Here is a 23,007-nt window from a genome sequence, read left to right as displayed (position 1 = left end):
ATATCTTAGCCATCTCACTATGAGCAATCAATGGGTATAGTTAAGGAACACCTAGGAGATTTCATGATAAAATCCATTATTTGGACTAATAGAGAGTCAGTTGACTCCCATGAATGCTAATGAAATCATTCCTCCACTTCATCCACAATGGACACATGGATAGATTGAATTACCTGTAACCCATAACAAGGAACTGACATAGTCAGAGATGTCAGTGCTGCCCTCCTTGATCAGGGCTGCATTTGGGATAGAAAACCAGTGAGGTTCTCAATTCACCCAACATGGGTAGCATTCGTTTCCATGTAAGATTCCCAAACCAACAGGGGATGTTTTCATATACTCATCCAGTTGGATCAGGGCAAACATATATATATTTAACATTTCTCATTTTTAATACATATTTTTAAGCAAGTTTCAAAAACCAGGTAGGGGGAATGAGAAGCACTTGCATGAGAAATGTAGTCCTCCACTAAGTAGGCAAAACCACAATATTTCCAAACATTAACAATGTAATGGATAATAAAAAAATCATTACTTGAAATTATGAAATGACAAGTGACATAAAATACACAATTATGAAGGAAGTGAAATACATCCAAAATATACCATTTTAATTACTGGGATTTTCTTGTTTTTTATTATGTTTAGAAAGATAAGGTATTCAAAATAAGTCAGACTCAGCATTCACTTTCCGGTACCATACTTGTGATTACTGTAACCAAACATCTGCTCCCCTCTTCATTTTTCTTTTAAAGTTTCTACAGGCTTGAAAAATAGTTTATGTACCATAAATATCCCACTATGAGTCATTTACTTAGGCAAACAGCTGCCTCCTAATTAGCCAAATGTTCTTCATTTTAAATCATACAGCTTAATGAACGACCTACAAAAGGCTGGAATGCAAGAAATTTTTAACATCGAAACAGCACAAACCTGCCATTTGTAGCAATCTGTAGAGGTCAATACATTGACTTCTGTTGCAGTTTATTAAATCATCTTTATATTTTCTAAAGTGAAGAATGTTCTCCAGTACAAGATGAATCTAAAATATTGGGAAAAACACAGTCATCAGAAAGTGTTATTCAGCTTGGTAAAAAAAAAAAAAGACCAGTTCTATAGATTTAGTGATAATAATGGGTTTATGAATCGGAATCAAGGACACCACTCAGACAAATGTAGAGTAACACCCTATGATGTCTACTCAGAAGTAAGTCCTGTTGGTTTCAGGGGTGATTACTCCCAAGAAATTATCAACAGGACAGAAGTCATGATTGAACACTTTTGAGTTTGACTATTTCAACAGGAGAGTTAAGTACATGCTTGTTTCTCTCCTACAACTAATTAAAATGATTTGAGTTTCAAATGAGGTAATCACAAAACTGTTCAATCTAACCAACATGACAGTAGGAAAGCTTCCTTGAAAAGGCTGTTCCATAATCCTGGTGCCACTGCTTTAAAGGCCCTCTCTCTGGTAGTTGTCCACCTCACTTCATATGGCAGGGGCATGCAAAGCAGGCCTCTAAACAAATTTTAAGGATTGGTTGGGAACATAAGGAAAAAGGGAGTCTTTCAGATAGTCTTGTCCCAAGCACTTCAGAGCTTTAAAGGCTGAAACCAGCTTTTTAAGTTGAGCATGAAAATGGATTGGAGCTGAGAAAGCATAGGTGTAATATGGTCAAACTGCCCAATCAGTGGTGCAGCTATATAATTTTAGACCCTGGACTTAAAGACTTTATCGAAGGTTTTAGGTGGCCGTGTGTATTACTTTAGCTGTGAAGCACACTATTATAATTTTTCTTCTCCTTTTCTCTCCCTCCCAATTTTACAACTGCTTCTGCATTCCTGATATTTTAGAGCAAAAAACAGAGTTTTCTAACACTGATTTTAAAAAATGCAGTTTTGCATTTTAAACTCCTTTAATCAGCATGATCATAGCATGATTACAAGAATAAAGTGAGGTTTGCTTCTGTTTCCTTGATGCTAAACATTTTTCCTTAGAAAAGGAAGTATACCTTTAAAGTACAAACAGTAAATTAATATGTTTATGCCCAGTCAGCTGGCCCGGGGTCTGTTTCCAGTGCCCCATCATCTGCCACTCTCTATATGGTCATTTGGGGGTCCTGCACTTTGGCCCTAACTGAACCACTGCACCCAGTGACATGATCCATGCATGGAAATCATTTTCTTTATCTGTAACTGTTTTTTAAATGTTTTTTTCTGTAACTATTTTTTAAAATGCTTTGTTTTTGTTGTTGAAATATACCAGATACCTAAGGCTGAGATTAAACGCTAAACTCACATGGAATCCACACTTTGAAGTAGTTAAATTGAAGACCTCACCTTCAATTCACTCGCTTCTCCGCTTTTATAATATCAAAGGCGGATGCTTAGTCTCTCCAGTTCTAGAAGCTTTTAGGAGGAAAATAGTTCCCCAGCTTCTCCACAGGGCTGAGATTTGGGGGTATGCAAATATGTCCTCTTTAGAGATAAGTCAGAACTCTTGTCTAAGATCTATTCTGGCAGCCCCACGAGGCATGCCAGTCGCCCTAATGAGGACAGAAACCAAACTCCTCTCGTTGCAGACTTTGGTCCACTCCGCCCTCGCCTGGTATTGGTTTAAATTGGCCTGCATGAAAGAGTCGAGACTCCCCAAAAAAGGTCTACTTGAACAAATGCAAAACTCATCCCCTTTTTCTTGGTTCAACCGGACCAAGTTAATTCTTGCCACCTATGGGATAAGTATAGACACTCTTCCAATCAATCCCTCTCACCAAGTGAAGCGTCTCCTTAGGGACAGAATCCAGCTCTACTCCAGAAGATGGGAGCTCTATGCAGTTACTCACTCAGCCTTTTCTCGATGGTACCCTTTGTTTAAAACAACCTTTGGCCTGGAATATTATTTTATTTTCTTGACCTCCAGAATGTTGAGAAAATCGTTTACAGCGCTACGATTCCAGACTATGCCCTCCGCCCTCATAGAAGGGAGATATGCAAATACCCTAATACAACAAAGATTATGTATCTGCCAGGCGAGACAGGTTGAGGACATTGTCCACTATCTATTAAGCTGCCCGCTGCACAATTCGCCAAGGCTTAGATTTCTTCATCCCATTCTATTATCCTTGTCAAACTGGACTGTCCTTGAGCGAATCTGTATACTCTTGGCTGGCAGTGATATTTACTTAACCACCCAAGTAGCAAAATTTGCCTTGGCAGCAGCTAAAATCAGGGCAAAATTCCTAAACCAATCATACTAATCCTGACAGTTAATGCAAATTTGTTACAGGCTAAAATATCACTATTTCACTGCTTTTGTTATTATATGTATGCTGATTTGGTGTTATATTTACTTTTTTATATACTTTATATATTGTGGCGGCCAATGGCTATGAACAATAAACTATTCACAGTTCACAGTTGTTGAAATATTGTGTTGATGTCTTTGCTGTCCTAGGCTCTTTCTGGTGTAGGGTGGGATATAAATTCAATAAATATTTTTAAGGTATATAGTATTTACATTGTGACATAGAAGAGTGATATATTTTGATATATGTAGCCTCTTAATTAAATTAAGCTGTCAAAATACATGTTTATTGTATTTTAAAGAAATCAGCATTTCTATAGTTGGATTAAAATCCTTGTTCACAAAAACTGAGCCTGAGAATAACAGGAAATCTTCCTGAAGAAAGCAAAGCCTTGAGTAAAACTAAGTGGGGATTTGGTTAAAAAAACCCTAAAAATACACAAAAAGGTCTGGATTTGATTAAATTTGGTTGCTATAAGAATTATCAGGTAACAGAGTTAAAGTAATAAATCAATTTCTCCGTTGAGTCACACCATACGCCTGTATCAAAGTAGATTTCATCTCAAAAGCTGTACGTCTGTGAAGGTGACCTGTCTGCTGTTGCAGAAAAAGCCAAAACAGCCTTCACTTCTGAAGGTCATTTTAAGGTATTTTGGGTGCTCTTGGCTGCCATGTTGCATTTGTTCTACATATGGGGGGAAATGCAGTTTCTGTTTTAATAAAGAAATCTTAGTGATTCAAAATGTGCTGAGAGTCTGACAAAAGTTTCCTTTCCTTTCCAAATGAGAATTATGTAGCGGTCATTAACCTTCCTTGAAAAATATTGAATCACATTATTAGCTTCTTCAATGTCAAAGAAGAACATATTTCCTTCTGTCAATAGCACAAAGTGGACTCTAATGTAAAGCACTTGATTTGGATCAGCATAATGTTTTGCATACGTGTGAAATCTTTCATCTTTGAAGCTTACTGCAATTGGCTGACAAAATTTGAAAGTAATGATTATAGTCCCGAAGATTCAAAATTCTGTTTGTCACATACTTCTACCTACTTTAATGAGAGGTTACCTCTTTAGGTTCAGTGACAAGGAAATAACACATCCAAACGCATAGGAAGTCTCCTGACAATTAAGGCAGTCTCCACCTATGTGGAAATCTCTAACCTGAAAATATGAGAGGATATAATGCCCGAGGGCCTGGAACAAGAGACATAACAAAGAAGCACAAACTCACTGTATTTTAGTTCTCAGTATTTAATTTCACAAATATTCTCCATGCTGCCTGGTTAAGGTTAGGCACTAGCTATAGAATGCTATCAGAATGACATTTGTGTGAGGAATGCAAGAGATCAGTTTGGCAGAGAGAGAAAACTCAACAAGGCATATAGATTGGACATAATATATTCAAATGTCAAGATGAAGGGAGGACTGCTAGGTGAGCATGGAGACCAAGACCAAGGAAGAGGATAGAAAATAAGGTCCAGGAGGTACGACACACAGAGGGTTGTGTACAAGATGGGTGAAAGAAAGAGGGCAGAGCCTCAAGGAAAGGACAGAACCTCAAGGATTCACGTAGGCATGGAATTAAGACAGAAAGAGCTAAGAAATACTGATAACTGATTAAAAAGAACTTAAAATGGAAGAAAGGCTTGAAGAAGCAAGAAGCTTTTGTAGGCAGACTTGGCATAAATATCTGGCATCAACTCCCTGAGGAAGCCCCTGCATCATCCATCCTTCTGAGGCATAAATATCTGCTGAGAATGCCCTACTTGTTAGTCCATCTTTGAGTGTGGTTTGTACCTCTATAGCTCATGAAAGAATCTTCTCAGCAGCTGCCCCTGTTGAAATCCAACTGGCACCAACATTGGTTAGTTTCCAGCCTCACCTAAGCACTTACCTCTTTAGCCAGGTTTTGAATGATGTGAGTTCCTAATTCATTGGGCCATTGATAGATTTTATATTATTTTAATGCTTTCATTGGAATTGTTTTATTTTTAGCTTGATTTTATATTTGATGTATCCCACTTGCTTGATGAAGGGCAGGTCAAAAATGAATGAATGAATGAATGAATGACAAGTATCCTTGGACAGATTCTGGGTACACTGATGCCCACCATGGGTCCTCTGCAAGCCATCATTTTAATTTGCCACAATGCCACCAACATAGCATTGCTTAGAGGCATTGTGGAAAATTAAAATGGTGGCCCAACTGGCCCTCCATGTCCCCCCACTTATGTCAGAGGCATTGTGGGGAGGCATCAGAATGGCCTATTAATATAGGAGGGGCACCAGAGGAAATTTTTTCATGTGTCCCCTCAAACCTGGAGCATGCCCTGTTTGGAGGCTTCAGCACACATGAAACTTACAAATATATGAATATGTTTATGCAGAAGATAGAAGAGTTGGATAATAAGTGATATGCCATCTTCTAGCATCATTGGGCATTAGAACAAATTAAACCAGAACTATCACTAGAAGCTAAAATGATGAAACTGAGGTTATCATACTTTGGACACATCATGAGAAGATATGATTCACTAGAAAAGAAAATAAGGCTGGGGAAAACAGAAGGGAGTAGAAAAAGAGGAAGCCACATAACAGAAGCCACAGACCTGAACTTACAATATCTGAACAGGGTGGTTCATGACAGATGCAATAGAAGGTCGCTGATTCATAGGGTCGCCATAAGTCGTAATCGACTTGAAGGCACATAACAACAACACAACAGCATCATAAAATTATGCACATCAGTTAGTTACATGCAATAGCTTAGTTATAAGCAAGTTAGCAGCAACCGTCCAATTCTTGATGCGGCTTTTAAAGAAAGAATACCTGGACTTCATTTTTTTTAATATACCTCCCTATTACATCACCTACTTGGCACACATTTGCTGCACAATACAGGCACAAAAATATACATTAGAGTTTGCTGAAAATAAAATAAAAATAACTTAGCTAAATATCAAGAAAGATGAAAACTGCAGTTCCAACTGTCTTATTTCCCCCTCCTCCAAACAGTTACTTTTAAAGTGCATCTGAAACAGATTGTGGTGCTTCCTTTTCCCTGAACAAAACCATCAGAATGGATCACAGGTTATTGCTCATGGAAGACAAGAAGAGAATTACTCTGAAGAAATCTCCTGGCTCAACTTGTCATTTGGAATTAATATGAAATAACTTCAGATATTGGTTTATTTCCAACACTATTCCCATTTACCTCTCCATCATTAGCTAAGCATGGGACCATGCTCTTAAAATTGAAATGTATTTTACTCCATCTTCACTAACAGGAGACAATAACTTGATATGGTAGTTTGTTCATATAGGAACAGAATTGGTTCACTAAAGATTCACAGTACAAAATTTGTTATTAAAAACCTACAGTTACCATCTGCTCACTGGGAAAATAAGCTGAATCACAAACCTGTTAGGACTTTTATCCTTGCCAGTATCCATGATTCAATCATAAAGCTCATGATTTTATGATAAATATTTTTACTGCTCATGGATCGTTCAACCTGCCCTTTGAGCACACACATTCCCTTTAGAAATGAGGGCCTGCAGCAAGCCTTCCTGCACTGCAAGGTCAGGCTCTTCCTTGATCAGGTCCTCTCCTGATGTCAAATGCTCTTCTAATCAGTCCTTCCTTCCTTTTGTGCTCTTCCTACAGTATATGAAGGCACAGCCTGGCACCCAGAGGGCTCTGTTGGGGGGTGAGGGAATCAGACATTTTAGTGTGAAGGAGACAATAGTGGAAAAGTTAAGATTCAAGGAAGAGAGAAGAACCTGAAAGAATGACTAAGAAGAAGAATGCCAGGAAAAACTTTGAATATGAAGGTGCCCAAGGTTCTCATCTCTTTCTGTTAGCCATCATTTTAATTTGCTACAATGCCCCTAATGTAGCATTACTTCGAGGCACTGGGGGAAATTAAAATGATAGCCCAAATGGGTACCACATGATATGCCAGAGGCACTGTGGGAAGGCATCAGAATGGCACAGCATGATAGAGAAAGCAGCAGCAGCGGTTGTCATATGAGGTCCCAACTAGATGTGACAGTTACATACATCTTTACTCAGATTTTTTTTTTAAGAAACCAAAGCAGCCCCTAGAACAGGGATGGGGAACCTGTGTCCCTTCAGATATTGCTGGATTCCAACTCCCATCAGCTCCAGGCAGCAGCAGTTAGGGATAATTTGCTTTAAAAATGTTATTTGTTATCTAATTTTGAGAATTATTTAATTTTGAGAATGGTACTATTTTATTGAGGTGGTATGTTCTGTTGATGTATTGTTATGTTCGTTTTCTTTTGTAAGCCGCCTTGAGGGCCTTTTGGCCATAAGGTGGGGTATAAATTTAATAAATAAATAAATAATGGGAGTTATTGAGCAGAGGAATGGCTGAGGAGGGCCTACTCTATCCTTTCCTCTCTGGCTATGTATCTACTCAGAATTGTTCTTCAAAGTTGGTAGGATGATTTTGAGCAAGTCAGTGCTTGGAGAAACTAATGCCATTCAAAACTGCAGCCTCTTGGAGCTACTTTTAAAAAACTCCCTGGGATAAGATGCATGTTTCTGCATGTTATGTCTGTTTTGGCTACTGTCATTTGTTAAGTCAAAACAACAATAGAAGATGAATACCTACCAGTTGCTTCAAATCTTATTAAAATTATTATCATCAAGGATGGTGAACCTCAGGCCTCTCTATCTGACCCTTGGGACTCTCCCTAAACCACACGCCCTCCTAAGCACTCTCACCAGTCCTGCTCTGAACCCTCTCGAATGTTTCTGCCTGTGTCCTTGAATTTGGACAACACTTATGCTTGCTTGAATGGAGGATAGGGAGATATTTCAGTGTGAAGAAACTAGCCTTCTGCAGAAAGATAAAATTTACATTCAGTGCTCTGCCCTCTTTTGCCTCTGGCCCCCAAGAAAGTTGGCCAGAAGGGAATGTGGCCCTTGTGCTGGAAAAAGTTTCCCCATTCCTGTTACTATCATCACATTAGCTGTATGAGCTTTTTGATTCCTGGATACTTTTACATGACACAAACTAAGCCCTAGTAAAACACACATACCTAAACTATGTTTGGTGGATGATTAGATGTTTTAAAACACAGTGCCACTATTTCACTGATCTGTAACACTGAATAATAACTTCCCAGGGCCACAATACTTTAATAACATGGTAAGCCTTCTCAAATGTTACAAGTTTTACTTTTAGATTTTTACCCTATCACCTATCACTGCCCCACAGAGAGCAACTATGTGTCCCATCTAAGAATATATTTTTTAAAAAACATACTATTTAATTTGTAACATGACTTGTGATATTTGGAGAATGGGATATTTTTAGAATAGGGAGATTTCTGTGTGTGTTTATTATTAACCTGTGATCGTTTTCCAAACTCTACCCATGTGACCTGGTCATCTGCCCATCAAAGATCCACTTTTACTTAGGAGGGATTTTTCAAGTTGCTTCTCAGCCTTACCATGCTTAAATAAGGCTTAAATAAGACAACATTCCCTTTTACATAGTATGACTGTGAGCACTGTAGGGTGCATAAAGTGTAAGTGATGACACTATTTAAGGAAGGCATTAATTATAAGTTGGTAAAAGTTTCTGAATTCAAAAATAACTGTTCCTATTCAGCTTACACATTTCAGATGCCTACAATTCATATATTCAATTATACATAGATACCTGGGTTATGTGACAAGGTTATAGAAGTTTTTTGTTGGCTATGACAAAATCACTGTTTTCCCATTCATTTCTGTGAAGTCCCATTTGGAAATGTAGAAACCCTACCTTGTAAGGAAAGCTGGCTATGATCTTATGATAACTTGGAAATCAAATACACACACACACAAATCTGTCTACTTTTGCATTCTACGTGAATGGCAAATGTTAGCTCCACCCTTCCAGAAAGACTCATTACTGAATCAAGGCATGCTATTTACCAAGAAGTAAGAGACTGGCTATTCTACAATAAAGGAAAATGGGATGTTGTTCTCTACAAGCCTTGCTAGGGGCAGCAGAGGACTTCCACGGTAATTAATTCAGCACTGTCAGTCAATTCCTTTGTCATCCATCTAGACCTCACTAAGAGCTTCTTCACACATTGTGTTTTTGACATGTGCCCATATTGTACATGTTAGAAAGCTCCTAAATGTTGTGTTCAAAACATGTATTTTAAAACATGTATGTGATACAGGCACAAATTACAGAGGACTTCTGTTTGGCCAGAACTGCCTCATAAGCCCATGCGAGAAAACATGTATGTTCTCACTTTCATGTGCAAAGTGGACAAAAAAAGAGTGACAGAAGAGTGAGAAAAGCATATGGTTCAGTGTACTGGTAATAGTAGTAGTAATACTCTCCTAGTATTACTAAGAACTAAGAATACTACTAGTAATACTCTTCAGAATTTAGGTGGAGATTGTATATTTGAATACTTCTCCATCGCAAAATCTCTCTGGACATGGACATTTGAAATATCAGGGGTAAGGATAGCACCCCTTTTCTTTGATGTGCAAGTTGTCCATGTGCAGTATTTTTTTGACATGGAAAATCATACACACCTCATCCCACACCAACATTCTAAACTGATAGAATCCCATATGGGTTGTACCACATCATTTTCCTGAATGTTTTCATTGGCGCATTTTAAAAGGCTGTATTTGGAACATACCTCTGTAGTTAAATGTATTCCACTGTCCCCCTCCTGTGTTTTTGCCCTTTAAAGCTAAATTTGTATACTGTACATCCATTGTGTTTCACAAAGAACACGAAGAAAAGCTTCTTAGCCAGAGAATCAAGAAAAAAACCCAGTGGAGCTTACTTTGCCATGGCAACGAATGGAATTCAGAAGAGAAGCCAAATATAGATGACTGAATAAGGCTTGCCTGGTAACGTCACTAGAATTTTATTTTGCTTCTGTAAGCCAGGGGGGTTCTACTGCAAAAGGTTGAAGTCCTTAATTTGTCTCTTTACATAATTATTTGAGGGAGAAGATATATATATATATACACACACACACAAAGATGGCACACTAATTATCTTATTCTGCAGCCAACTTCAGCATTGGTGGTTTATGTCAACAGCTACACGGTGTCATCATGTGAGAAAGAGGGGCAGAACAATAGATTTTTCTCCATTTGCCTCATATGTACTGTACTGGAGGTTGGGCCCGAAGGGCAGTTTAGGGATCCTGCTTGTGTACCGCCCGCCCCGCAACACAGCAGACTCCCTGGCCGAGGTGCTTGAGGTGGTCTCGGATGTGCGAGCGTTGTCCCCAGAGCTGTTAATTCTCAGGGACTTCAACGTACATGCTGAGGCCACTCTTACTGGAGCCCCTCGGGATTTCCTGGAAACCATGGCTTCCTGGGAACTGCACCTTAGTAATACTGAGCCCACCCACGTAGCCGGTCATGCTCTCGACCTTGTATTTGTCCTGAGAGAGGAGGGAAGTGTTCTGAAGTTGGGGGCTATTTCTTCTACCCCTGTGTCATGTCAGATCACTTTCTGGTGAATATAGATTTCTCGATGCCACACGCCCTTCGCAGGGGTAAAGGACCTATTAGAATGGTCCGTCCCAGGCGCTTGATGGATCCAGATGGATTCCTGACTGCACTTGGGGAATTGGAACCTGCTGAAGGTCGCTCGGTTGAAACCCTGGTGATGGAGTGGAATGAGGGGATCACCAGGGCATTGGACCGGGTTGCCCCGAAACGTCCTCTCCCCCTGAACAGAACTCAGATAGCACCGTGGTATACACCCCGGTTGCGTAATCTGAGGCGGGAGGTGAGTCGACTAGAACGCCGGTGGCGGAAATCTCGCTCCGAAGGTGCTCGGACACAGGTCAGAGCAGCAGTAGCTGCCTACCAGGTGGCAGTAAAGGCGACAAAGAAGGAGTTCTTTGCTGCCTCTATTGCATCCGCAGAGTGCTGTCCCAGGAGGTTGTTCCAAGCGGTCCGAAGCCTGGTCGGTCCAGTTGCTCAGGAACCCTTGGAGCATTCTAAGACCTCCTGTGACAAATTGGCAAAGCACTTTGATGATAAAATCGAACACCTAAGGAGCTCGATTCCATACGCTGTGGATGCAGTGAATGAACCAGAGTTGACCACTTGCAATCCGGTCCAGTGGGATCGGTTTCAGCCTCTCCCTTCTGAGGAAGTGGACAAGGTGCTTTCATCTGTGAAGCCTACCACTTGTCTGATTGATCCTTGCCCATCATGGCTCCTTGTGAATTGCAGGGAGAAACTGGGCGAAGGGATTAGGGCGGTGGTAAACGCATCCTTAGCGGAGGGTGTAATGCCACTGGCCCTCAAGGAGGCAATTATAAAGCCTATCTTAAAGAAGTCCTCCTTGGATCCCCAAGTTTTGAACAACTTTCGCCCAGTTTCGAATTTGCCATTTTTGGGCAAGATCATTGAGCGAGTGGTGGCTGACCAATTGTCAGCACACTTGGATGAAACGGATTATCTGGATCCATACCAATCGGGTTTCAGGACTGGACATGGAACTGAAACAGCCTTGGTCGCTCTGGTGGATGATATGAGGAGGGCATTAGATAGGGGAGAATTCACCTTTCTTGTCCTCCTGGACCTTTCAGCGGCTTTTGATACCGTTGACCACGGTATCCTGTTGGATCGCCTGGAAGGACTGGGAATAGGAGGCACTGTTCTATGGTGGTTCCATTCCTTTCTCTCTGACAGGCATCAACAGGTAGCATTGGGAGATGAGGTTTCAGACCCTTGGCCTCTCACTTGTGGAGTGCCACAGGGTTCTATCCTCTCTCCCATGCTATTCAACATCTATATGAAGCCGCTGGGATCCATCATCAGGAGATTTGGGCTGCGGTGTCACCAATATGCAGATGACACTCAGCTCTATCTCTCGTTTAAGTCCTCACCAGAGTTGGCTGTGGAGACCATGTCCAAGTGCCTGGAATCCGTGAGTGGATGGATGGGAAGGAACAGGCTGAAGCTAAATCCTGACAAGACCAAGGTGCTGCTTGTGGGAGACAGAGGAAGGTTGGGTCCTGTTGACCTGAGGCTTAATGGGGTACAATTACCCCTGAAGGACCAGGTCCGCAGCCTTGGGGTTGTTCTTGATTCCAGGCTGTCCATGGAGGCTCAGATTTCAGCAGTGAGCCGGGCAGCCTGGTACCAATTACACCTCATACGTAGGCTGCAACCCTACCTCCCTGTTCATCAGCTCCCACTGGTAATACATGCCCTGGTCACCTCTCGATTAGACTACTGCAATGCGCTCTACGTGGGGTTACCCTTGAAAACGGTCCGGAAACTTAAACTGGTACAGAATGCGGCGGCTCGTTTACTTACAAACAGTCGTCGCCGTGATCATATTACGCCAGTATTATTCAATCTACACTGGCTTCCAGTAGTTTTCTGGGCCCAATTCAAGGTGTTGGTGTTAACCTTTAAATCCCTATACGGTTTCGGCCCAGTTTATCTGAAGGAGCACCTCCAGCATCACCAATTATGCCACCCGACAAGATCAGCCACGCAGGGCCTTCTCTCAATCCCACCAACAAAAGCAGCTAGGTTGGTGGGGACTAGAGAGAGGGCTTTTTCGGTGGTGGCCCCCACTCTCTGGAATTCCCTCCCGTTCGATCTTCAGCATGCCCCTTCCCTGGATACCTTCCGCCGAGCCTTAAAAACGTGGCTGTTTGGACAGGCCTTTGGGACCGCCGGGATGGGCTAATTACATACTGAATGCCCGTTGTTGTGTACTGCATATGTTGTTGTTTTTGTTACTGCTGATTATATTGTATTTTATTGTAATTATTGTATTTTATTGAAATTTAATATGTACGTCGCCTAGAGTGGCTTCGGCCAGATAGGCGACCTAAAAATTAAATTTACATTTACATAACCTCCTCTTCCCCAACCCCTCCAGCAACAGCCCTTGTGCAAATTTGTGCCATTGCTAGGGAGACTAGGCTGCTCTCACAGACTTGAGGCAGAGTCCCCCACCTCCACTTCCATTGACTCTGTACTTTTCCAGGACTTTTCCCTCCCCACTAGTGCAGTAGGACTGATCGTGCAGTATGTAGTTCTTGGAGGCAGGATGTTCCTGAATGCCACTTGCTGGGAATCTCACAAGTTGGGAGAGTGCTCTTGCACTCAGTTTCTGTTTGCACGCTTCCCACAGGCATCTGGTTGGCCACCGTGAGAAGAGGATGTTCAACTAGACGCACCTTTGGCCCGATTCTTATGCAGAAGTCAGGACAGAATCCCAGCATCCTTCTTGTTCTATCAGGTGCTGTTGACAGAACTTTGGATTTGGTTCCTACACCAAAAGTGACTGAGGTGCGTGAAAGCAAAGAATCAGAAAATTAATTGCATTTTTATTTACCTTGCGGTAAGCTGCTTCAAGTGCAGTTATCGTTATAAGCACATATAATTTTTTTTGGGAAGGAACTGTGTATGAATTGGTATAAAACCAGTGTAGATATATTTTTAACAGGAAAGAAATGTCTCTTTTTATATTGTTATAGGATGGGGAAGCCAAGAGGATGCAGGAAAATGTGCTTGTATATTTTTAACATCTAGAGATTCAAAATTCATAACAATGTAAACATGCATGAATGTTCAAGCAGACTTAAAAATTGAGGAAAAGTACATCTAAATTAAGTATTTGAGACAACAAATTATGATATGTGACCACATTATAGAAAATCGGAGGAGGTGGGAAACTAAGAAACCATGAGAATCAGAAAGGTTGAAATTGTAATCTACCTATGACATAATATTATAGGATTCTGCATGGTTATTTTTAAAGCAGCTTTTTACAAGAAGTGGAGATTATAGTGCCTAATAAAGTGCAGTCACCAGGGCTCACATTTGGGGATTAACTCAAAGTCTGAATGTGGAATAGATTGTAGAAAGATAGAACCACTAAGATCTGTGGTTAGTTTCTGTGATCTAGCTCACTGTCCCTTCACCAACCATAAGTGTAATTGGTAGGAACAAATGAGAGGACCTTTTCATTTTGGCTTTTTTATTTTTATTTATTTATTTAATTACATTTCTAGACCGCCCTATAGCAGAAAGCTCTCAGGGCGGTGTACAACAAATAAAATCACAATTAAAATATGAGCAAGTGTGAAAAATATAACATGATAAAAATCCAAAATAGAATTGCCATTGAGTTTATAAATTAAAATCCATATTAGGTTTAAAATTAAATTTAAAATGTTTAAAAAGCCTGGGCGAAAAGGTAGGTTTTTACCTGGCGCCGAAAAGATAACAAAGAAGGCGCCAGGCGTATCTCGTCTGGGAGGGCATTCCATAGTTCGGGGGCCACCACCGAGAAGGCCCTAGATCTAGTTGTTGATCTCCGGGCCTCTTTATGAGTTGGGACCCGGAGAAGGGCCTTCGACGTCGAGCGTAGTGAACGGGTAGGTACATAGCGAGAGAGGCGTTCCACCAGGTATTGCGGTCCGATGCCGTTTAGGGCTTTATAGGTAAGAACCAACACTTTGAATCTGGCCCGGAAACATATCGGTAGCCAGTGCAGCTGCGCCAGGACAGGTGTTATATGGTCAAATTTCTTTGTCCCAGTGAGAACTCTGGCCGCAGCATTTTGCACTAGCTGAAGTTTCCGAACCGTCTTCACAGGTAGCCCCACGTAGAGTGCATTACAGTAGTCCAATCTAGAGGTTACCATAGCATGGATAACTCAGGCGAGATTCTCCCTGTCCAGATAGGGTCGTAGTTGGGCTACCAGCCGAAGCTGGTAGAATGCATTCCGTGCCACCGAGGCTACCTGAGCCTCAAGTGACAGGAGCGGGTCTAATAAGACCCCCAAACTACGTACCTGCTCCATTAGGGGGAGTGTAACCCCATCTAGGGCAAGTTGAACATCAACCATCTGGGCAGAGGGCCCTCCCACCAACAGCATCTCAGTCTTGTTAGGATTGAGTTTCAGTTTATTAGCTCTCATCCAGCCCATTATCGCGGCCAGGCAGCGGTCTAGTACATCAACAGCCTCACCTGACGAAGATGAAAAGGAGTAGTAGAGCTGCGTATCATCAGCATATTGCTGGAAACGCACTCCAAAACTCCTGATGACCTCACCCAGCGGCTTCATATAGATATTGAAAAGCATGGGGGACAGAACTGAACCCTGCGGGACTCCATATTGGAGTACCCAGGGACTCGAGTAATGTTCCCCCAGCATCACCTTCTGGAGACGATTCCCGAGATAGGAGCAGAGCCACCGCCAAGCAGTGCCTCCCACTCCTAAATCCGTAAGTCGCTCCAGAAGGATACCATGGTCGATGGTATCAAACGCCGCTGAGAGATCAAGGAGAACCAACAGAGTTACACTCCCTCTGTCTTTCTCCCGACAGAGGTCATCATACAGGGCGACCAAGGCCGTTTCTGTACCAAACCCCGGCCGAAAGCCCGATTGAAATGGGTCCAGATAATCAGTTTCATCCAAGAGAGCCTGGAGTTGGCGAGCGACCACACGCTCTAGGACCTTGCCCAGGAATGGAACATTTGCTACCGGCCTATAGTTGTCCAAATTATCAGGGTCCAAGGAGGGTTTTTTTAGGAGCGGTCTCACCACCGCCTGTTTCAGGCAGGGTGGGACCACTCCCTCTCGTAAAGAGGCATTAATCACCTCCTTGGCCCAGCCGGCTGTTCCATTCCTGCTAGCTTTTATTAGCCATGAGGGGCAAGGATCCAGAGCAGAAGTGGTCGCCCGCACCTGTCCAAGCACCTTGTCCACATCCTCGAGCTGTACCAACTGAAACTCATCCAGTAAAACAGGACAAGACTGTGCTCTGGACACCTCATTAGGATCAACTGCTACAATAATGGAGTCAAGGTCCCGGCATCTCAAGAGAGCTTTGCCTTTCTCCTTCTTTCCCCACTTTTAAATGAATTCTTAAGACAGTTTTAGATGAAAAACAGCTTTGGTCTGAGAAAGATTTATGAATTTAATTTATGAACCTTTGTACAACTGGAAACACTAGAGAATATGGGTGTGCATCAGATTTAGATGAATCCCAAATCCTTAGGTGAAACAGGGTCCCTCAGAGGAATTGGGCTTGCATGAAAAGTGAGATCTGCACAAACCTGCACAAGTCTAGACAGGGACCCATGAAGCAGTTTGTGGCATCTCAGCAATGTAGAAGGAAAGGGAGTAGCTTTGCAAAATCAAAACTTATGTCTCTAGCTTAAGGATCAGGAGGGAGACGTGGAAGGTTGTTTGCAAATAATGGGTCTACATTTTTCCAGCAAGTAAATCCCTTTTAGTCCTTCCTACCACCCAATCAACTTTAAAGGTACCTAGCACAAAAGCCCCTGGACCTAGTTGTCTACAATTTGGCAATTTGTCTATAATTTGGCAAGTTTGAATTGAGGTCCAAACCAAATCTTGTGGTCAGTCCACACCCATAGTAGAAAAACTCTTTCTCTTTGAGTCTGACTGATAAACTGAAGGAATCTGTATAGAGGCCTTCTGATGTTTGCACTACAAATTCCATCAGTATGGCTAATGGCAGTTGCAGTCCAAAATATCTGGAGGGCACAAGGTTGGGAAAGATTGATCTAATGTGTAGAAGTTATACAACATCTGCTGTTAACAGGTCTGTAGTGGATAATGCATGGATGCAAATGCAAGTTCAAGCATTTAACAGAATGAATAACATTAATTTGTGATTTACTAAAGAAAAGAATATTTTGTGTGTTTAAATAGGTGGAAAATGATTAGTTAAAAATCTGGGAAATATTGATTGACTATTAAGTAACTGCAGTAGTTAATAAGGCATTTAAAATTATGATTATGCAGTTTAATTGATTTATTATTATTAATTCACAGGGGACATTTGTTATTGTTAATTGATTAAGGAACAATTGTGAGTAAATTGAGTAAGCTGGCACAGAACAAATTATTTAAAGTCCATTAGGCTTTTAAGGCTGTAATGCTAAAGCCAGCTGAGTGTAAGCTCCATCAAACTCAGTGGAGCTTATTTGGACTAGACTTGTATAGGATTGCATTGTCAGTCTCATAATGGAGGATTCTGAGTTAAAGAATAAGTATATGTTTGATATGATAACTTTTATGTGCAATTAATATAAAGAAAAGATTGCTAGTGATCTTGTATATACACTCACTGGGCAGGGTAGGATTGCCAAAGACTAGCAGAACACAATTCTGTGCTGGCGGGAAAACAATCCTTTTGGCTGGTGGGATTCTGACAGCATAAGGGAGAAGGGAACTGGGCCAAATTGGTGGAGTGGCAATGAAAGTTAGAATCTGATGCTTATCCATGTTACTTCTAACACCTGAAAATAGCATAATATTATACTTGTTAAAGAGGTACTGCTGCCTTCCTTTTTCTTTATGTAAGTAAAACACTCTTTAGGATCAAACAGAAGACAGGATTCTGCCGAAACTTGCTGCCCTGGGCTCCTACTGGAAGGGTGGGATATAAATAAAATAAATAAATAAATAAATAAATCATTGCATACCACTAGACTATATAAACCTCAGCAAGGAACACAGATCTCATACTTCAAAAAGTGCAGCATGGGTACATGTCTCCTTGTCCCCATATCTCAAGAACCAAGAGTATGCATCTGGGAACTTGGTGATGTAATTGATAGAAATGTAATTATAATGCTGTTAAACAGACATATGGGATAAAGACTTGGTGTAAATTTATTCCACTTGGGGGCTGTGCCCCCACTGGCTCCACTTGCCAATCACCACATCAGCCCCCTTGAGCTTCTTCTTCCTATCCTAGGCAATTTCTAGGCCATCCCTTTCACCTTCCCATCCCCATTTCTGAAGCTACTTCTCTCCTCTTCTTCAGTGCTACCTTGCACCCATTTTCACCTTCACCCCCATGTCCATGCCTCCTTATGTGCAACTTCCCCTTGCACACAGACCAACCTCATGGTAACATCCTGCATTGTCCTCCTCTCACACATTGCAACTACTCAGCATCTGCTTCACCTTCCACCCAATTATGAAGCCACCATCCTCTCTTGTTTTGCAGCCCCTTTTCTACCCCACTTTCATCTTCACCCCCATTCCCATGCTTCCTACTCCCTCCTTTTTTGCAACCCCATCTGTCCCATTTTCACCTTCACCTCCTTTCCTCCCTTCCTACTCCTCCCTTTTCTCAACTCCCCTTTCAACAAAGACCACCCCCATTTCAAAGCCTCCTCCCCTCTCTCCTATTTGTAACCCCCCTTTGCACACACACAATCATGATGATATATGTTGCTGTATCTTTAAGATGAACAGAACTAAGAGCAAGTCTGTCATTTAGCTTATTCAGTTAGAGAAGGTTCAATTGATGGATGATGGATGATGATGATGGATGATGATTTGATTTATATCCCGCCCTTCCTCCCAGCAGGAGCCCAGGGTGGCAAACAAAAGCACTAAAAACATTAGAACATCATAAAAACACACTTTAAAATACATTAAAAAAATCTTCAAAAACTTTACTTAAAAAAGCTATGAAAACATCTTCTAAGACTAAAAACGTTTTAAAAAATAAAGTTTAAGAACATATTACAAAGCAATATATGTTGTACATATATGGGTGTTTGCTCATTAATAACATATCTGTTCTAAACTACTACATTGAATCGGAAACTTCTTGTTGAAGAAAACACATCATATCAGGAGTGAAATACATTGTGTGAAGGTACTATGGAATGTCTGAGGGCTCCATATTCTTTATCTCTCACTGAAGAATGGAAGAGGGAGACGTTTGAATACAGCAAGAAAAGAGGGACACTAAAAGGGGGAAATTAGCTGGTTTAAACAATGGGCGAGGTTTGACTGAAGTAGAAATTGAAGGATTTTGAAATTGAGATAATTGAGATAAAAACTGCAGCTTTAAAGAATGGCAGTGGTTCGAGTAAGCAGAGATTGGGAGACACTGAGAGAAAAATGGTTTAAAGAATGACAGATTTGAGCAGAGTGAGCAGGGGTTTGAGTAGAGCGAGAATGGAGATGGAACAGGCTCTGTTGTGTTAGCTTCTGTGTTGTACCCAACTTTTAAAAGTCTCTGATGTATTTTAAACATTACTGTATATTAAATGCTTTAAAAATTGTACAAAAATATTGTAGTAAACAACAAATAAATATTATAGTAACAACAACTCTGCTATTTCTCTTTTTTAAAAAAGACAACCGCTCAGTGTTCCTTCCTTGTCAATCTATTCAGATCTCTCTTGTTTTAAATCACCACTTTTCTTCTGTCAGTGTCCCTCCCTTCTTGCTCCAATGGCCACTGTTGTTTTGCATCCTATCTTCGCTTTTGCTTCCCTATTCTGCCCTCACTTCATGCAAATCCCAGGATTGTGATGAGGCACTGCAATACCTCCAATAGGGGCTGGGTGATGACATTTTACACTTTTATTATCCGGGCCAGATTCAAAGTGTTGGTTCTTACCTATAAAGCCCTTAACGGCACTGGACCGCAATACCTGATGGAACACCTCTCCCACTATGAACCTACCCGTTCGCTGCGCTCGACGTCGAAGGCCCTTCTCCGGGTTCCAACTCACAGGGAGTCCCGGAGAGCAATAACGAGATCTAGGGCCTTCTCGGTGGTGGCCCTCGAATTATGGAATGCCCTCCCTGACGAGATACGCCTGGCGCCTTCTTTGATATCTTTTCGGCGCCAGGTAAAAACCTACCTCTTTGCCCAGGCATTTTAATTCTAGTTTTAATTTTATTTTATAGTTAATTAATTGTAATTTCTATCAATTTTGTTTTAATCTGTTTTTAATTGTGTTTTTATATCTATATGTTGTAATCCACATTCGCTGGCTTTTAAATGTGGTTTTATTCTGTTGTACACCGCCCTGAGAGCCTGTTGCTATAGGGCGGTTTAAAAGTGCAATAAATAAATAAATAAATAAATAAAATATTATATGCAAGACAAAAAAATGAATAATTGATGACATCAGGTAGGTAGATTTAGAGTGCAATCCTAGCCCCCTGATCTTTCCTGTTGCAAGCGGTTAAGATATACAACAACAAAATTTTATTTTGCAGTCAACCAACCATTAAAAAGTATATAACTGGATACATAATCATAAAATCAAAAGAGCAAAAGTGAGGATTTAAGAGCTAACAATAATTGAATTTATTGTTATGAATTTATTGGATGTCTGAAGGAAAATGCTCAAAAGAGTCTCTAAGGACTGACCGGAAAACTGCCTCATAAGGGGGTAAATTAAAATCTTGATAAAATCTACAGTAAAAAACACACAGGAAACTGTTTCAAGTTCCAGTTGATTACACAGACAGCACCTATCCTTAATAAGAACTTTAGCAAATCTGAGGGTGAAATGTTAAAACGTGCCAGCAGAACAGCTCTTCTATACTTTGATATTGTTAAAAACTGTAAGTATGGCATACATTGATTACAGGCTGACCAAGACTTTAGACCAGGAACAGCAACCTCTTGTCCAAGGTTGACTGCTTCAGCTTACTCCATAATCTCTCAAGTGAGATCAGATCAAAAGCTGATTTTAAATCTATAAAGACTGTAAACAGCTTGCCTTTTTTGGTTCTGTGCATCTCTCTACTAAATGCAACAATACTAAACAGAATGTCCTGATTTAAATCCAGTTTGCTCTTCCCCCAGATAGTTACTAATCCATGTTTTAAATTTGTTACATAAAAAATTGGCATAATTTTTTTCTATAATGGATAATAAACTTATAGGACGATCCAGAAGTGGAGACATTATGTCAAAAATGGAGACATTAAATAGACCTATATAAGCAAAGGGCACAATAAAAATCTTAAAAACCTATTCCAAATTCTGGGATCTTATGGGTTACTAGCTGAATTCTGAGGGGAAAAATTATCAACACTTTCAACAGTTCATAACAATTCATGACAATAAGGATATGCAGGATTCTAGACACCTGGACTGATGCAAAACTGATAGCAAAATGCAAACCAGGAAAAGATACAACTTTCTTTATTAATATGGACATAGAACTTCTCAATATAGATTCTAGGATTTAAGAATCTGTGCAGGCCTCCTGTCTTAACACCTTTATATATCACCATAGTGACTCTGATCAACTGGGATTTATTAAGGGACATCAACTTTCTGATAATACAAAAGCAAGCCGAAGTAGTGCCAACTATTTTGATGTTTTTCAATGCTCAGAAACAAAAGTGAGGGGAAACACTACTAATCTGAAAGATACAGAATAATAACAATAAGGCCATCGACAATAGGCCATCATCTACTTACTGTAAGTATGGCTGAGGAGCCTCAGGATGTGATGTAGATGCTGCTCTACTGATGGAGATGGGAGCAAACTGGCAGGATGATGCTTATGCTGCCAGATGTCACCCGGCATGCTACCAGAAAGTTCTGCCCATGTTGCTGTTCCACCAGCAATATTCTGCTGGCAGAATGGGGAGAAATGGGGACCATTGGGGTGGGTGTTGATACAGCACATCAAAAGCCCCCTCATTTCCCCAACACATCCCAGGAACTGATGTGACTCTTTGCCAGGAAGTTTATTGCTCTTTATTGAAAATAAAGGTAATTTGGGAAATAGTGAAAATTGGTTCTATAGACAGGGAAAGGGTGTGCATAAATGTTTCAAATGTAAAGAACTGGTATGAACTGACATACCAATGGTTTTTATTATCTTATAAGACAATATCACACAATGTTGAAAATGCAGGTAAATATCTCTGCTAGTGGTCTTGTCAAAGTATTGTAAAGTTAGGCAGTAAAATGTTGAGTTCAATAATGGATGTAACTGGGAACATTTTCTCTTTGGTAGGGTCATTACAGTTTTAGTGCTAAATATATTAACTGTAGCACAACCAGAAATTGATGTTATGGTGGAAAAGCCCATGAAATATCATTAACAAAAATGGAAATATTTGGAAAAATGTGGAACACAGAAGAATCAAGTTGACATTAAGAGTCCAAGAAGAAAAGATGGTAGAAAATCTTTTATATAATTTGAATTACAGGATAACCAGATTTCCCTATTTTATGATTGTATATCATTGGTTTAAAATGTGAGTTTTTTAAAAAATAAACTATTGAAAAGTGGAGCTCATACTTTAGCCAAGACAGAACAACCCAGTGAGTCATATAAAGGACAAATGTGAATAATTCATCAGGACATAATTCCTCTTCATTACAGATATATGATATAACATGGAGTGATTGAGAAGACTATACTGTCAGTTTTCATTAACGGAAACATAAATAAGCCGTGTCAAGAAGCTTTTAAAGAAATCATATTGCATCTAAGGATAAATTCTTTCTGATAAACCAAAATATGAAAATCGCCTTGTTTTTTAGGTAATTGATAAATTGGACATCTGTATTAGTAATCTGTGGCAGCAGCCACAGGACAGCCATAGTAAGCTGCACTGCTGCACTCTAACATGCATTAGCACATATTTAAGAAGCAGACAAACTGCCTGATGTTAACCACTTGATGTTGATCTTGTGTAATGTTCACCCTGTGTTTCTTTTCTCCATAGTCCTAACACATGAAGGAATGCTATATATAAACCCTTTTGTTATGTCTTTTCAGCTTGGTAGCTGCACTGGTGAATGAAAGTTCTCTAGGCGAATAAAGCTCCACTCTAGGTGAATAAAGTCAACCAGTCCCAAGGGTAGGACTGCTCTGAATTCACCTCATGCC

General features: G+C 40.6%; 1 protein-coding gene across 8 annotated transcripts in view; it reads right to left on the bottom strand.

Annotated features, from left to right (window-relative positions):
* DLGAP1 (DLG associated protein 1) overlaps nt 1–23,007 on the bottom strand; it is a 554,365-nt gene that overhangs the window by 241,507 nt on the left and 289,851 nt on the right. For 6 of the 8 annotated variants that reach the window (XM_061596062.1, XM_061596071.1, XM_061596069.1 and 3 more), the window contains one exon: nt 934–1,042. The exons of the other annotated variants lie outside the window; for them this stretch is intronic. The gene's annotated coding sequence lies outside the window, so the exon portion shown is untranslated. The remainder of the gene's footprint in view (nt 1–933; nt 1,043–23,007) is intronic. 8 annotated transcript variants of the gene reach the window in all.

This window comes from Rhineura floridana, chromosome 1, assembly GCF_030035675.1.
Source record: "Rhineura floridana isolate rRhiFlo1 chromosome 1, rRhiFlo1.hap2, whole genome shotgun sequence".
NCBI classification, from domain to species: Eukaryota; Metazoa; Chordata; class Lepidosauria; order Squamata; family Rhineuridae; genus Rhineura; species Rhineura floridana.
Note: the sequence above shows the minus strand (reverse complement) of the source record. Positions and strands in the feature narration are given on the sequence as shown.